The sequence below is a fragment of the Capsicum annuum genome, chromosome 10, assembly GCF_002878395.1.
Source record: "Capsicum annuum cultivar UCD-10X-F1 chromosome 10, UCD10Xv1.1, whole genome shotgun sequence".
NCBI lineage: Eukaryota > Viridiplantae > Streptophyta > Magnoliopsida > Solanales > Solanaceae > Capsicum > Capsicum annuum.
Window position 1 is genome coordinate 83,197,666 of NC_061120.1, and position 14,881 is coordinate 83,212,546.

Here is a 14,881-nt window from a genome sequence, read left to right on the forward strand (position 1 = left end):
CTAACTTTTCAAGTGAGGATTATGGTAAGTTATTCATTCAAGAGATTGTGAAGTTGCATGACGTGCCAATGTCCATAATTTTAGAGCAAGGTACGCAGTTTTCTTCTCATTTCTAGCATTTGTTTCAAAAAAGGTAGGGAACACAGTTGAACCTTAGCACCGCTTTTCACCTTTATAAAAAAGCACAAGTGGAATGTACTAATCAAATATTAAAGGATATGCTAAGGGTCTTTGTGATTAATTTTGAAGGGAGTTGGTTTGATCATTTGCCTCTTATTTAATTTACTTAAAAAAATAGTTACCTTTCTAGAATTCAAATGGCTTTTTTAGACTATTTATGGTAGGAAGTGTAGGTATCCTATTTGGTGGTTTGAGGTAAGGTAGACTAGGTTGTATGGTATTGACTTGGTTCACCAAACAATGGAGAAGGTAAAAGTGATTATAAAATGACTTATGCTTGCAAAAAGTTTCCAAAAGTATTATGAGCGTGTGAGGTCAATGGATTTGGAAGAATTAAATGAATGGGTATTCCTGAAAGTATGTCCTATGAAAGGAATCATAAGGTTTGGGAAGTAGAGCAAGCTCAGTCCCATTACATTGGTCCATATTAGATTTTGAGGAGGATGGGGAATATCGTGTATGAATTTGATTTCCTAAAAGTTTAGCTTCCATTCATCCTATTTTTTATGTGTCCATGATGAAAAAGTTTATGGGTGATCCTTCATTGATAGTGCCTACTGAGGATGTTGGTGTGGCGGATTCCTTGTCTTATGAGAATTTACAAATTGAAATATTAGATAAGCAAGTTCGTTGGTTGAGGACCAAGGATATAGCCTTAGTGAAGGTTCATTAGAGAAGTCAAAAGGTAGAAGAAGTTGCATGGGAAGATAAGGAAGATATGAAGGCCAAGTATCAATTTTTATTCCTCATATTGGAGCAGAGTGTGTAAGGTATGAGTAGCATTTCCCACATGTCGTAATTTGAATTTGTCATTTAATTCTGATGTATTCTTGTTATTCTTGTACTAAATTTGTCCCAACTCATCATTCGGGAATGAATGAACCAAAGGGAGGGGATAATGTAATACCCCTTTAAATTTTGATCATTTTATTTGTACCCTCCTACATATGTAATGTCAATTTTTGACTTGAATTATTTGTAGGGATGTTAAAAGGGTGTTTTGGGAATGTTTTGGATTTTTGGAAAGGGGTTTGGGGTTATTTTGGAACCCTGGTGCAGTCAGCCTCCGTAATAAGGATGTGTAACCATCACGACCCAAACCAGGGTCTGGCCATGATGGGTATATCAAGTCCACCGACGATCAGAGACCACCCCCATTTCCTAGCCAAAAAAAATTTAACTCTTATAGGAGCATCTGAAGTTTGAAAATTTAAAAGAAACAAAATGTAATTAACTCAAAGACATTTAAGCATGTCAATATCATTAACCAATTCATAGTAACATCGACAAAGCTTCTCCTAATCAAAAACCAATATAAGTTAGGACATACCCCTGACTCTGACAAAGATAATGATAATTTTAATATGAACTCGTTAATTATATTTTATTGAAGGAAACCAATGGAATGATCAACTCCTCTGGAGACTGGAATCTCACCACTTCACCGTAAATGACCGACAAACCGAGTCAGTTCACCTAACACTGGACAAAAAAAGTAGGATTGCCTTTTGACCCCGTATCGCATGGGGATAGAACATCTTGAGATGGTTAGTAGGATAAGAACTGGTATATAACTCAAGAATAAGAATATGGCAATGAAAATTAAAAAATCTTGTTCAACTCAATGTACATATTCACATACATATGTGCATACATATATATTTATAAAATACTGGGATAGGGAACAAGACTTAGTATGCTTTTTAAGACTTTTTGTTGGATTGTGTATCTTAACCGTCATAATAATAGTACCCACAATCTATATGGGCCACAACTTTTACCCCTAGTCGGGCCGCAGTGCATGTAGCGGCACCAACCGATGAATAATCTTATATAAACTCATGGGGGACTCAAACCTCTCAACCATACAAGGAGGTTACTTAAGCACCCAATCGTGTAATGTGTTATGGGGGATTCAAACCTCCAAATCATATAATAAGGTGGACTCATATTACCCGGTCATATACGAGGGGATTCGAACCCCAGGCCATTTAGACCCCATGATAACAAACCCGATTTGTAGTATTCGTTCTTCTGGACAACCATTATCACGGTCCAACTATACAACCCTATTTTAAGCCCCATACAAACATTTATCACACATTTCCCTTCATTGAACCATAATACATATTTAGGCAAACATTATCCGTATCGTTATACCAACTACACTTGTAAGGTAACAACATCAGCATGCCATTTGAATTCAATTAACTCAGGAGAACAACTTCCTTTGTTAATTAATACAAGGTGGGGTAACACCTACCCCCTTTGTTCATTAAATCAAACCATCATGTTTCAAATAACCTCTTTACATTATGCAATTGTTTCAAAAATTGTTTAATGCACTTTTACTCGTACTCAAAACCACTTCAAAAAAATTGGGTTGGGGTTATGACCAATTCAATTTTAAATATTCACAATCCCTAGTTTATTCACCATACCCACGCATCAAATTGATTTCAAAACCACCATTTAGAACATAAAAAATGCATGTGTATACATGAAACATCACATAAACAACAATCATTCAAAACCCTTAACCCATGTTCCAAAACAACCATTAAAACCACATTGAGAACTATTTAAAACACATGCTTTCACAAAGTAATAGTTAGGGATAAGTTACATGCCTAAAGAATTCTCAATTATGAGGAAGAAACCTTTAATTGACCCCTAGATGATCAACCTTAAAGAAAACTTAGACTACTTTGCTTGACAGAATTTCAGAGAGTAAAGAGGATTTTTGATTTCTTAAAGTGTTATAATACTTCCCCTAAAGTGTTTTATGGATGTGGGGTCTAAGTAGACAAAGAGGGAAATGTTCAGAGTACCTCTAAAATAAAAGACTAAAAATTGGTCATCGAGTCTCTATGGGTAACTTTATAACTGGTAGGGTCACCCTAGGACTCTTGGCCCTTAGTCGTTGGCTGGACAGTGTCCAGGGCCGTTAATACTATTCTAGTTATGGAACGACCAAACAACTTGTAAAGAGTCCGTATGAATCATTACATTATAGTCGCACTCAAGACAGAACACATTCGTCACCCACACTAGTTTGGTTATGTGTCATACATTACGACTCGTAACAAAACATTACGACTCATTTTTTAAGTCATATGAAAGATAGAACATTTTGGACATCACACTAGTTTGGATACAATTCTATAAGCTATAATGGCACCCTATGACTCGTAGAGTGAGTCATAGTCTGGACAAAGAGTTCAAAAACTCAAAATTTTTAGTGGCCAATACCTGGTCTTCACATCTCACCCTAAGGACCATTCATCCTCGAATTATGGGTCAAGGTATTCATTTGAACAGTATAACATAGAAACATATCCACACTTACCTTTAACAAAGATAAAAACAAAGATATCAAGGATATTTACAATTTTATTTAAAAATGTTAGATAACGAAGTTGGTAAGATTAACAATACCATAACCACGAGTATCTGGAATGAGGGACAAGAATGGGTATTTGGACCTCACATTCTCTTCAATTTCCCAAGATGTTTCCTCCACCCCGAATAAAGTATATAGTAACCCATACATATAATGACATATTCCTTCTATGTATAAAAATCTGACTCAGAGTTAAAGGTGCTTGTGTGTTCTGTGGGACCCTATATTTTATGCTCCTCCAATACTACTACTCCAACCTTTCTTACTATCACAAGGGTTTCACCACATCTCCCTTCTTAACTATTTCCTAAAACATAAGTTTTTCTTACTCTTTCATCTTCATCTATGGCCTTAGCCTAAGTAGCCAACCCCAAATTTTTTTCACATCAAAGAATATCAAGTCCTTAATATATAGCACTTCTACACTTCTATAGCCACTACTATACTACAAAAAGGAGGGTCACTACAAAATTGGAGTACAATCATCAAGGATGTGATGATTACTTCTCAATTATGACTCCTATCAGTCGTTCTACTCAAAGTAAGACCTGTGAAATGAGACATAAAACACAAGGAAAGAGGTACTTCATAAGTAAACGGTTGTTGCAGCATAATCATAACCTAGCCAGAAGTTTTTAGACTAGGAACAACGAGAAACACGAGTGAATACATCATGGTTCATATAGCATAATGTTGAGATTTGTATATAAAAGAAGTTGGACAAGTTTTGCCACTTAAAACTATTCCCTCTCATTCTAAGGACTAAGAATGGTCACAAGTTTGCATATTTAGGGTCACTTTGGGATGGGACATTATATAAGATGAATCAGTAGCAAATTGAACGTATAGTTCCTTAGAACCTAGCATTAAATAAGACATGCATTTATGGGCATAAGATTCTTAGAGAACTCAGACTTTACGCATAGGTACCATTTGAATATGCAAGACATTGGTAGAATGTCATCCTAACTGAAATAGGATGGAATCTCTAGAATAAGATTAGATTTTCCATGACTTTTCTATAAAAATCTCCACCATGAGAAAATTTTAAGATCAGCCTTAGTTCACGATCTCCTCCTGATAACTATTATATGAAAACACTACCCTCCATAGATACTCCTCTTAAAATCTATTATCCCTTGTAGCTATCAACCTATGAATCAAACCCTCATGAGTATACTAATTCACATGAATGAGGTAACCTGGAATTTGGATACTTAAAATCTCAGCTAACAAGATGTTAACTGGGGCTCAACATAATCTTACACAATTTAAACTCTTATCATCGAATGACTTACACCAAATTCATCACTTTAGCACTAGACCTCTTTTTTGTATCATATTACCTACTCCACTATTTCATGAATTATCAACCTAATCACCTACATATATCCCATCAAGCCTACCAATTTACTCCCCCAAATCTCGTATCACTATCTTTGTGCCAACATCCTATTAACCATAATTAACACCTAAAGTTCAAACTTACTGCCTAGCAACAATCATGCACCACTAATGACAAACTGATAAGTCATCAATTTTAGGATTTTTTAGCACCTTTTAAGCCTAAATTACCATGCTTTTCCATTAATTTTGTTTTAATCTTTTACTTAATGCTCATTTATGTAGAAAGAGTTGAAAAGGGAAGATAAGCAAGTCATTCAAGTCAAAAAGAGGTTAAATGTAAAATAAAAGAGCCAAATGCTAGAAATCAACCCTAAAAATTGACCCTCTATTACCGTGATCACGGCCAAAAGGTTGCGATCATGACTAGTCATCAAATCAATGATAGGGCGATCGTGATATGACTACTACAATCGTGGGAATCACAAATGTGGTGAAAAGGTGGTGATCATGGTAGAGTAGAAAAGTTTCAAGAGCATTTTTGGAACACTTGAAAAATGTCAAATTCGGGCTATTATAAGGGTTTTTAGCTTATTTTCACCTTTTTTATCCTATCTTTAATGTTCACTTTGTATCTCACCTCTTGGGATCTTGGAGCAAAGATTTTTACTAATGTTAAGATAAGATTACATTAGAGTAACTCCTAAGTGAAGGATTAGAAAATTTCTATTGAAGATTCAATGGAATTTAAAGTGTGGTTTGCATTCTCTTTATTTTATTGAATCAAATTGATGGACATTTTGATATATTTTTCTTTATTATAATTATGAGTTACATGGTCTTCATCTTGGGATTATGTTAGAACAAGGTGCAATCGTATGTGGTTTGTGATGTATTTGTGTAGTTTCTAGTTTAGTGATGATGGGTTTCACTATTGCTTTATTTAATTAGTTGGGATTTGTGGATGAAAACCCCAAATATCCAAATTGGCTTTGTGGGTTTTCTCTTGAAAGTTTAAATCATCCCTGAAAGAGGGATGTAGATGAACTTTTGGAACCCATTGCATCCTTGAAAGAGGGTTGTGAGGGACAAAACAAATGTGGACAATAATGGATGTTATTTTCTATCTTTTTTCTATCTTATAAATAAGGGTGCATAAAGAGTAGGTTATGTTTTGGGCTTCTTCCTAGAATTAGGGATGCCCGATTGAGGTGTTGGGTGGATTTAATTGACACAATCTTTAGGTACTCAAAAGGGTCAATGAGTGACATATTTTAGACTTTGTTGACAAACTAGCCTCACGGACTATAAACCTAGTCTACCATATCATTAACGATTAGAACTTGCACTAAATCATCATATTCCCATACATAACTTTCCCCTAAAAAAGCATAATCCCATGATCCATCTCTAATAAATTACTCTCTAATTATTCTTAGTCTCGAGTTAGTCCTTTAGAAACCGAAGAATTGTCTAACCCTTTTGAAAACATTCAAAAAACCCCCAAAACATTTGTAGAACATATTTTAATTTAACATGTAACTTTAATTTCAAACTTAGTTAATTGCCACTCATATTGTTCCTTGTGGATTCGACCCCGAATCTTGTTGGATTTATATTGACAATGACCACTTTGCACGTAAATTGACTTGTAAGTTGAGTGTTATCAAAAAGTGGCGTAGTTGTTGGAGCACAATTTAGCGTGTTGAGTTTGTTTGAAATTTTAGCCTACTTTCTTGGATTCAAACTTATAAACATTTGTGTTTGATTTTATTTTGTTTTTCGTGTTAGGTAGATTTTGATTTTTTCTTACTTATCACTATGCAATCTTTGGACAAGTATGATTTTGTAGTTGGAAATTCTATCTTGATGATCCATGTCCATCTTGTTTTGGACCCCACTTTCGGCAAAATTAAAGATATGATCCTCGAAGAGAGATGTAGACACCATCTCGATTCTATTAGAAGTATAATTGCTCTTTATGTGGTGGTCCAGATAGACATTAGAGGGATTGTCCAAATGTCCCCTCCCATTATTATACTAACCCAAATGATAGTTCTTCTTACGAGTTTGATAGGTTTTATGATGCGATAAAGAAAGAACAACATATTGGGTAGTATAGTTTTGAAGCAATGCTTCAAACATGTTTGGATCGGAAAACTACATTGGAGGATGACGGGCACAACCTGCATTACTCTATGGAGGCAATTGTAAAGGAGAGTGAAAAAAAAAAAGAAAAAGTAGGTGAGAGGTCAAACTTTCAAGTACCATGAATACACCCAATCATCAAGATGAGAAGAATAAGAAAAATATATCAAGCCATGTCATGGACAATGAGCTTGCTATTGAGGAACCCTCAATGGTTTCCCAAAGGCACTAGAGCCGAAAGAAAAAACCAAACAAATCCTTTGTGAAGGCTCTAGTCCATTTCATAGTGAGAATGTGGAGAAGCATACGACATCAGAATTAGAATGATGACCTCACTTGCACCACTTTTTAACATTATGCTTGGTGGATGTGATGACAGTCAAACCACCAGACCAAATGATGAATTTTTGATATGAGAAGGAAAATCCCAACATTTTGGAGTTTTTCATTCAAAAAGTGCAAAAAGAATCCCCTCACCCTAAGGCCAAAAATGAAAAACTCAATGTCTAAAAAAAGAATTCTTAATGTTCTCATCAATGCCCAATTACCCTATTAGAAAGTTTGATGTGAAGTTGGGTAAAAGATTCAAGTCTTCAAAATGGCAAGATAGAAAATGTCTCATTGTGTCCTTACCTTTAATCAATGTAACTCAAAAGTTGTATTGATCTAATATTAGGCCATCGATTCAAATCTTTTTAATAGAGACATAGATGATTGTCAAAAGATGTGTTGCGACTTACTAAGGCGCTTCTTGGGAGGCAACCCAAGGAATTTTTCTTAATATATTCTAATGTTTTTGGTTAAATTTTAGTGTGTTTTGGGTGTTTGTAGGTGATAGCACAAGTTGGGATGGGTACCTAAAGAATGAAACTCTGGATAAGTATATTGGTCTTTCTTTTCATCACTTTTCTCTGTATAGTAAGCTTCCAAGGTATGATCTTTAAAATACAAATAATGATCATAATCCATGGTGTTTTTGGGTTTAAATTAAATTAATTTGACCTTAATTTGGTAGAAGGTGGTTGTTGGGATGAAGATTTTTTAATGTGTGCCTTGTCTTAAATGCTAAATTGCAAAATTCTAATTTCCATACACTAGTTCACACTGTGTTTGATGAAACATCCACTTGAGGTTTGTTTTCTTAATTGAGTGGTAGGTGATTTAAGTTGGTTAGTATGATTACAAGTGATGTGTTTGTTGATGAATTAGTTAATTGGGCTTATTCATATGTGTTCTTATTTCATCTATTCAAGCTATTACTTTTCAGGCATACCACATGTTTGTTAAAAATCCAATAAAAGAGAAATGCCTTATATGTTTGTAAAGGTTAATGTAAACTTTCTTTGGGATTTTTGTGATAATTGTTGTAGTGTAGCTTTGAGTCCAATTGGTCTTTAAAAGTGTTACAACCGGTGGTTTTTGGTTGAAACTGTTGATGAATGTTGTGTCCATGGTATGATCTATAGTTATGTTTATTATAGCATCTTCGGGTGAAGTCTAAGTAACCCGAGTGACATAAATGTTTGCCTTGCGCTATGATGGATTCTATGATGCCATTCTTAAGGATATTGGGTCATTTGTATTTCTATTGGTTCTATAAGTATTTTATGAACTAAATGGACAATATGTGAAGTTGTGAGGAAAGAATCCTGTGAAGTTTAATGATAATGTTGCCTTGCATTCCCCTTAGTTTTTATTTAATTGTTTAGGTAGAGGCAAAAGTTCAAAAATGCTTTCCAAATGTTATTGGCAAGATATGAAATGATTTTGAGAAAAGAAAAAAAAATTGTAGTTTTCTTTGTGAAAATGATCAAGGATGTTTTTGAGCTTTCTTTTGAATGATTCCATTAAATTAAATTTTTACTATCTCTTTACAAGGATGAGTCCTTCACTTAGAGTAACTTATTAAGCTCAAATTGCTCAAATTTGTTGGGAGATTAACTTTTTGCTCTATGAGTACGATGCCATGTATGGTGAGATTTTTGTATAATTCTTGTCCATTTGTGTAATCTAGAACTTGCCCTGAGTGTGTTCAAAGACAAATTCTAGACAATCTTTGTTTGAAGAATGACCCGAGGCCATTTTTAACCCATCACATAGCCAAATTACTTCCTTAACATCGTTCCCTAGTTAGCCCCTTTGAGCCTTTCTCCTATTTTTATTTCTTTTTGTAATGATAACCTTGCTAAAACATCTAACCCCCTTTAAAATCTTCAATTTGGAGCTTAACCTCCTTTGATGCATAAAATTATTTAAAGTAATGAAATGTAGGTGAAAGACTATGCTTGGGGGTTTTGTGTAGTTGGGAGAATAATGTAAGTGTGGTTCAAACTCAGAAGTATGGGGGAGACTAATGTGATGTGCTAACACGACCCCAGAAAATTTTATGTAAGGTGGTCAAATAATGTGCTTATAAGACAAGATATGTTCTTAATAATAAAGTGGAATAGCCTGGCCCGTAAAACTTGAAGAGAAATTGGATGAATAAAGGGATAAGAAACACTTAAAGATTGAAAATTTCTTGAAAAAAAAGTGAAAGAAAGGAAGAATGAAAATGGTGTCTTTGAATTGTTTTGTAAATTCTAACAAAAAAGGTAGGGAATATGTGAAATGATTTGAAGGAAAATAAGGTGGATAGTTTGAACTTTTTGGGGTAGAAGGGGTTGAGGAACTGCACTGAAGGAGTAATAGTGTACGGATTCTCAGTTATTCAATTATTCAAATTTAAGCCTTACAGCTAATAGATTACTCCAGTATCATGTTTATGCTTGGTCTGCATTCTAAGATATTAGATGTTCATGCATTCATGATTAGTGATCTCATGTATTTCAGACAGACCTCATCTTATATACAAGTACATTCAAAGTACTGACCGCATACTTTTATTTGTGCTATGTTGTCTTATAACATTGGTTCGGCTGCTCAGTTTACCTATCATTTTAGACAGCTCAACGTTACTCAGCAGCAGTAGCGGTGAGTCCTCATCCATCGAAGATATAATTTATTTATCCTAGTTATTTCTATATTTTCCTATGTTTAGTCAGTTGGAGTTAGTTGGGGCTTGTCCATCAACTCCTTTTGATGTTTAGAGGCTTTTAGACAATTAGTTAGATAGTTAAGTATTCCTGTCAGTATTATCAGTTGCTTCAGATAGATAATTTAGGTTTTAGTGTTATATCTAATATATTAGACAAGCTATTAACACGTATTTTAGTATTCAGATTTTAGTATCTCACCAGTTTATCTTTCCATTATGTGTTGTAGTACTATTTTATTCAGTGCTCACAGTATGTACCAGCTCATGGGTTAGCTTGTGGTCACTTATGACCGTAAGCACTATTGTTCCAACTAGGGGGTAGCCTCGGCTCATGACAGTCTAAAATAAGTTTGGAATGAAAATGATTATTTATAGTTTAGATGAGAAGACTAGTGTTACTACCTGAAGCTTTGTGTTGTTCTAACTGATCTTGTTAGATTCATTGTGTTTAAGCACTAATTTATGGTTTTTGGAGATAAAAGGAAGCCATGTTATATTTTAAGATTAATATCCAGGAGCAAAACAAGAACTAAAAATGATGGAAAAGCACCCACAAAGTGAGGAACTCAATGCCAAATAGATGGAGCTTACTTGGATAAAATCTTGAAATTCTAAGCATAAGGGCGTGCCACTCCCTTGGATATCTTCCTTAAGGGAGTTACACTCACATAGACACAAACAAAGATTGTCAAATTCCAGTAAGTATCTATGATAAAGGCATTCCATGCCCTTCTTGCGCCAATGCAAGAACCTAGAACACCCATGGTTTCAAAATGGGCTCTTGGTTCCATCGATAAATATGACACTCCGATGTTACTGTAAATAACTTGGAAGACCTTTGGGGCATAAAATACAATCGAGGAGCCTTATTTTAGAGTTCTTAATCTTTCCCTTATTTTACTTTTGGTTTTTATATTCATGAATTTCAATTTTGCGATTCATTGTAAATCCATGAGTAGCTAAACACCTTCATCTAGGGTTGTGGCCAAGAACATGATTACTTAAGCATATGTTTGAGTTGGTTTATGATTATTATCATTATTGGTTGTTCATATATCCTTGTATTTCCTATTATGGATTAACGTCCCTTAGGATAAATCTATATTTCTATTTTTAACCTAGAAGGAGAAATAATATATTAGAACTTGAGATAGATGGAGTGGGATCTTATACGGAGAGGGATTGATGTTAAGATTTTTGATTAGGGTAGAAATATACCTAATTCAACCCACTTGGTTATTAGACGGGATGAAATATAAATGTTTTAACCTAGTTCTCATATCACTTCTCAATGAAGTCGTTGGTAGGTCTATGTTTGATAGATGATTAGAGGATGACCATTCCGTAATTATGTTATCAACCTCGTGAATCAATAACAAATATAATTGACTAAACTTATGAAATTATATAGTTAATTAGGATTGTTTGTAGATACTTGACCCTGGATTTCTCCCCATTATTGTTCAAGCACATTATATTATCACATTATTAATACTTACTCGACGTTTTCAACTCTCAAACATTATATATTACTTTTGTACTAGTTAATATTAATAGTAATACTTGAATTAGATCATTGTTGAGCAGAAGTCCTTATTGGGTCGATATTTGGCTTAAAAGGCCATTTTACTACTTGGGAGACCACGTACACTTTCATTGCGCTAGGACAAAACATGTTTTGGGTCCATCATCGGGGACTTGAAAATTAGCAATTGTCTTATTTTTAGTTCTAATATTTGGTTTCTTAAGTGATAACATCTTGATCTTAACTTATGAATTTACACGTATAAGTTTGATACTTAAATAAGCTGGCAAGGGAAAGGGATTTGATTGACACATATCCCGAACTTGAGTGACGCTAAAATCAGCAAAGGATAGAAGCAATACTTCTCTATCAAATACCTCAATTTCAACAAAAAGAAGTTATTCCTTTACCAATGGCTAAAAATCCACCAGCCCACAGGACTGAACGCGAAGTGGCAGTCCTACTCACAACCAACCTCTTCCATCCGAAGATTAGAACCTGGTGGTAGATTTGAGCTTAAGCAAAAGATGGTGAAACTATTGCACAGCTATGGGAAATTCACAGACCTGTCACATGAGTATCCACAAGACTACTTGTACAATTCTTGGAGATAAATGATACCTTCATCCTCACTGGAGTCTCTACAAACTATGTGAAACCACCCTTGTTCCCTTCTCACCTTTGGGGAAAGTGAAGAAGTGGTAGAAGACAGGACTTTAAAATTCCATCACTACACGAGATGATTTGGTAAAGAAATTCCTTATCGGAATCCCCACTGGAGTATCTACAGACTATGTGAAACCACCCTTGTTCCCTTCTCACCTTTGTGGGAAGCGCTAAAGTGGTAAAAGTCAGAACTTTAAAATTCCATCACTATACGGGATGATTTTTTAAAGAAATTCTTTATCTGATTCTTTCCATTTGGCAAGACTGCAAGGTCACACAGTGAGATTCTAAGTTTTAAGCTGAAGCCAAATGGGAACTTGTATCATGCATCAGAGAGGTTCAAATGTCTTTTCAGGGATAGACCGCACCATCAAAAGATGAATGAGGTATTGGCTTACACTTTTGTTGAGGCTCTTAACCATAACAGAAGAGTTTGGTTAGATTCAACAATAAGTGATCAAGCATTAAACTTATGATGAGCTATATACTTTACTGAACTAAATTGCGGAAGGTAATCGTGATTGGTATAGTGATATCTCCAGAAGTTTAGTGGATAAGCCTACTGGGATGATTAAACTAGATAGTGTCATAACCTTGACCACTACACTGTCAGCCTTACAAAATCAAATAATGATTTAGTTTAGTAAGTTAAGAGTAAACCAACCTCAAGCTCAGGTAAATGCACTCTAGCAGACCCCGTCATTGTGTGAGATTTGTGATATTAATAGTTACTATAGAAACTTATGTAGAGTAAATCTAAAGTCGGTACATTTTATGGGTAATGGAAAAAAGGTAAAGTATGGTAATGCCTATAATCACAAATGGTAGAATCGGTCCAATTATTCATAGGGCAATAATCATGAGTAGACTCAGCACTTTCAGTGCAACAAAATATGCAGGCTAGTAATATTAAGAAACCTTGAAAAAGATCCTAGCGAATCAAGAACAAATGGTTGTAGAAATAAAGAAATAGCAACTTGTCTAAAAGAATTTAAAGACACAGTTTGGACAATTAACTCAAGCATAGAATGTTAGACCTCATAAGGCCTTGAAATATGACATAGAGAATTTGTAGAAGGTAATGACAATCACCTTGGGAAGTGGTAGAGATGTCATTGATAGACCTCTCAAGAAAGATTAGGAGGTGCAGATAAAGTGGGTCATAAAGAGGGAAGAAGAGATGCAAGTTGTAGCCAAAGATGTAGAAATTTTAGGGAAGCCCATGTACACAAAAACTAAGGAAGTTGAGCTAGTTCAAGAAGACCACTACCACTAGTTTCTCATAGGCTTAAAAAGTCTAAGAAGGATGCATGTTTCAAGAAGTTCTTTGCCACGTTTAGAGAACTTAATATTAACCTCTCATTTTAGATGTTTTGCAGGTCATGCATAAGTACGCCAAGTAATTGAAGGATGTGGTGACCAATAAGACAAAGTTTAGTGATATTGAGACAATAACACTTACTAAGAAGTGTCCGTCAGTTATTATAAGAAAATATTGAAGAAATTGAAGGACCCAAGGAGCTTTACTATATCCATACAAATTGGTGATAATGATGTGGTCCATGCATTAGGTGACTTGGGTGAGAGTATAAACTTGATGCCCCTGTCTATTTTTAGTACTCTTGGATTGGGTGAGCTCAAGCCATGTTCTGTGGTGCTCTAAATGGAAGATAGAACAACAGTGAAACCTAAAGGAATCATTAATGACGTCCTCATTAATTTTGGTAAGTTCATTATTACTACTTACTTTATTGCTCTTTATTATGATGTAGATTAGAGGGTGCTAATTATATTGGGATATCCATTCTTGGAGATGGGAGGAGCACAATTTGATGTTAGAGTGGGCACTCTAAAAATGAAACTAGATGATAGGTGGTCTTCAAAGTATACAAACCACTAAATGCATCTTTATATTATAAGAATTTGTACATGATTATGGCTATGGAAGTGTACGGGTTTACGGGATGGAGTGTGTACCATAATAGACATCTTTGAGTCATATTATTGAGTTTCCTAAGCCACCATGTTTTCCCAAAAAAGTGAAGATAAAAGAAGAGCCTAATAACGATATTCTTTAAAAAGATGCATACCTTGAAATGACACACTTAAGAGGTCAGAAAAGAGTTAGAAAATGCCATCTTAGTAGGAGAAAAAGGATGAAAAAATATGATTGAAGTAGTGATGTGAGTCATGCGGCAACACCAACGTAGGATTTGCTTGGGAGGCAACCTAAGTTAAGGTAGGGATATTATTTTCTTAGTTTTTCATTAGCATCAAGTTTGTTCTTGTTTTTGTTTTGAGTTTCAAGTTGATAGAAAGTCCAGAGATCTAAGCTAAGGAGCATGATAAATACATGGTGTGGGGTCCATTACACTTCATTGATGACTAAAGATGCTTTTATCTAGGCCTAAAGGCCTCAGATAGTATTTCAATCCTTTCTTTTGAATTATACTTTGAGAATAAAGTGTGTTTTTAAGTGTGGGGTGAGGAATCTTCCATGGTTTAGGGTGTAGTTCTGCTATAGAATTTTATTTTATTTGTTTTTATAGTTTTTAACTAAATTTTTAAAAAATTCAAA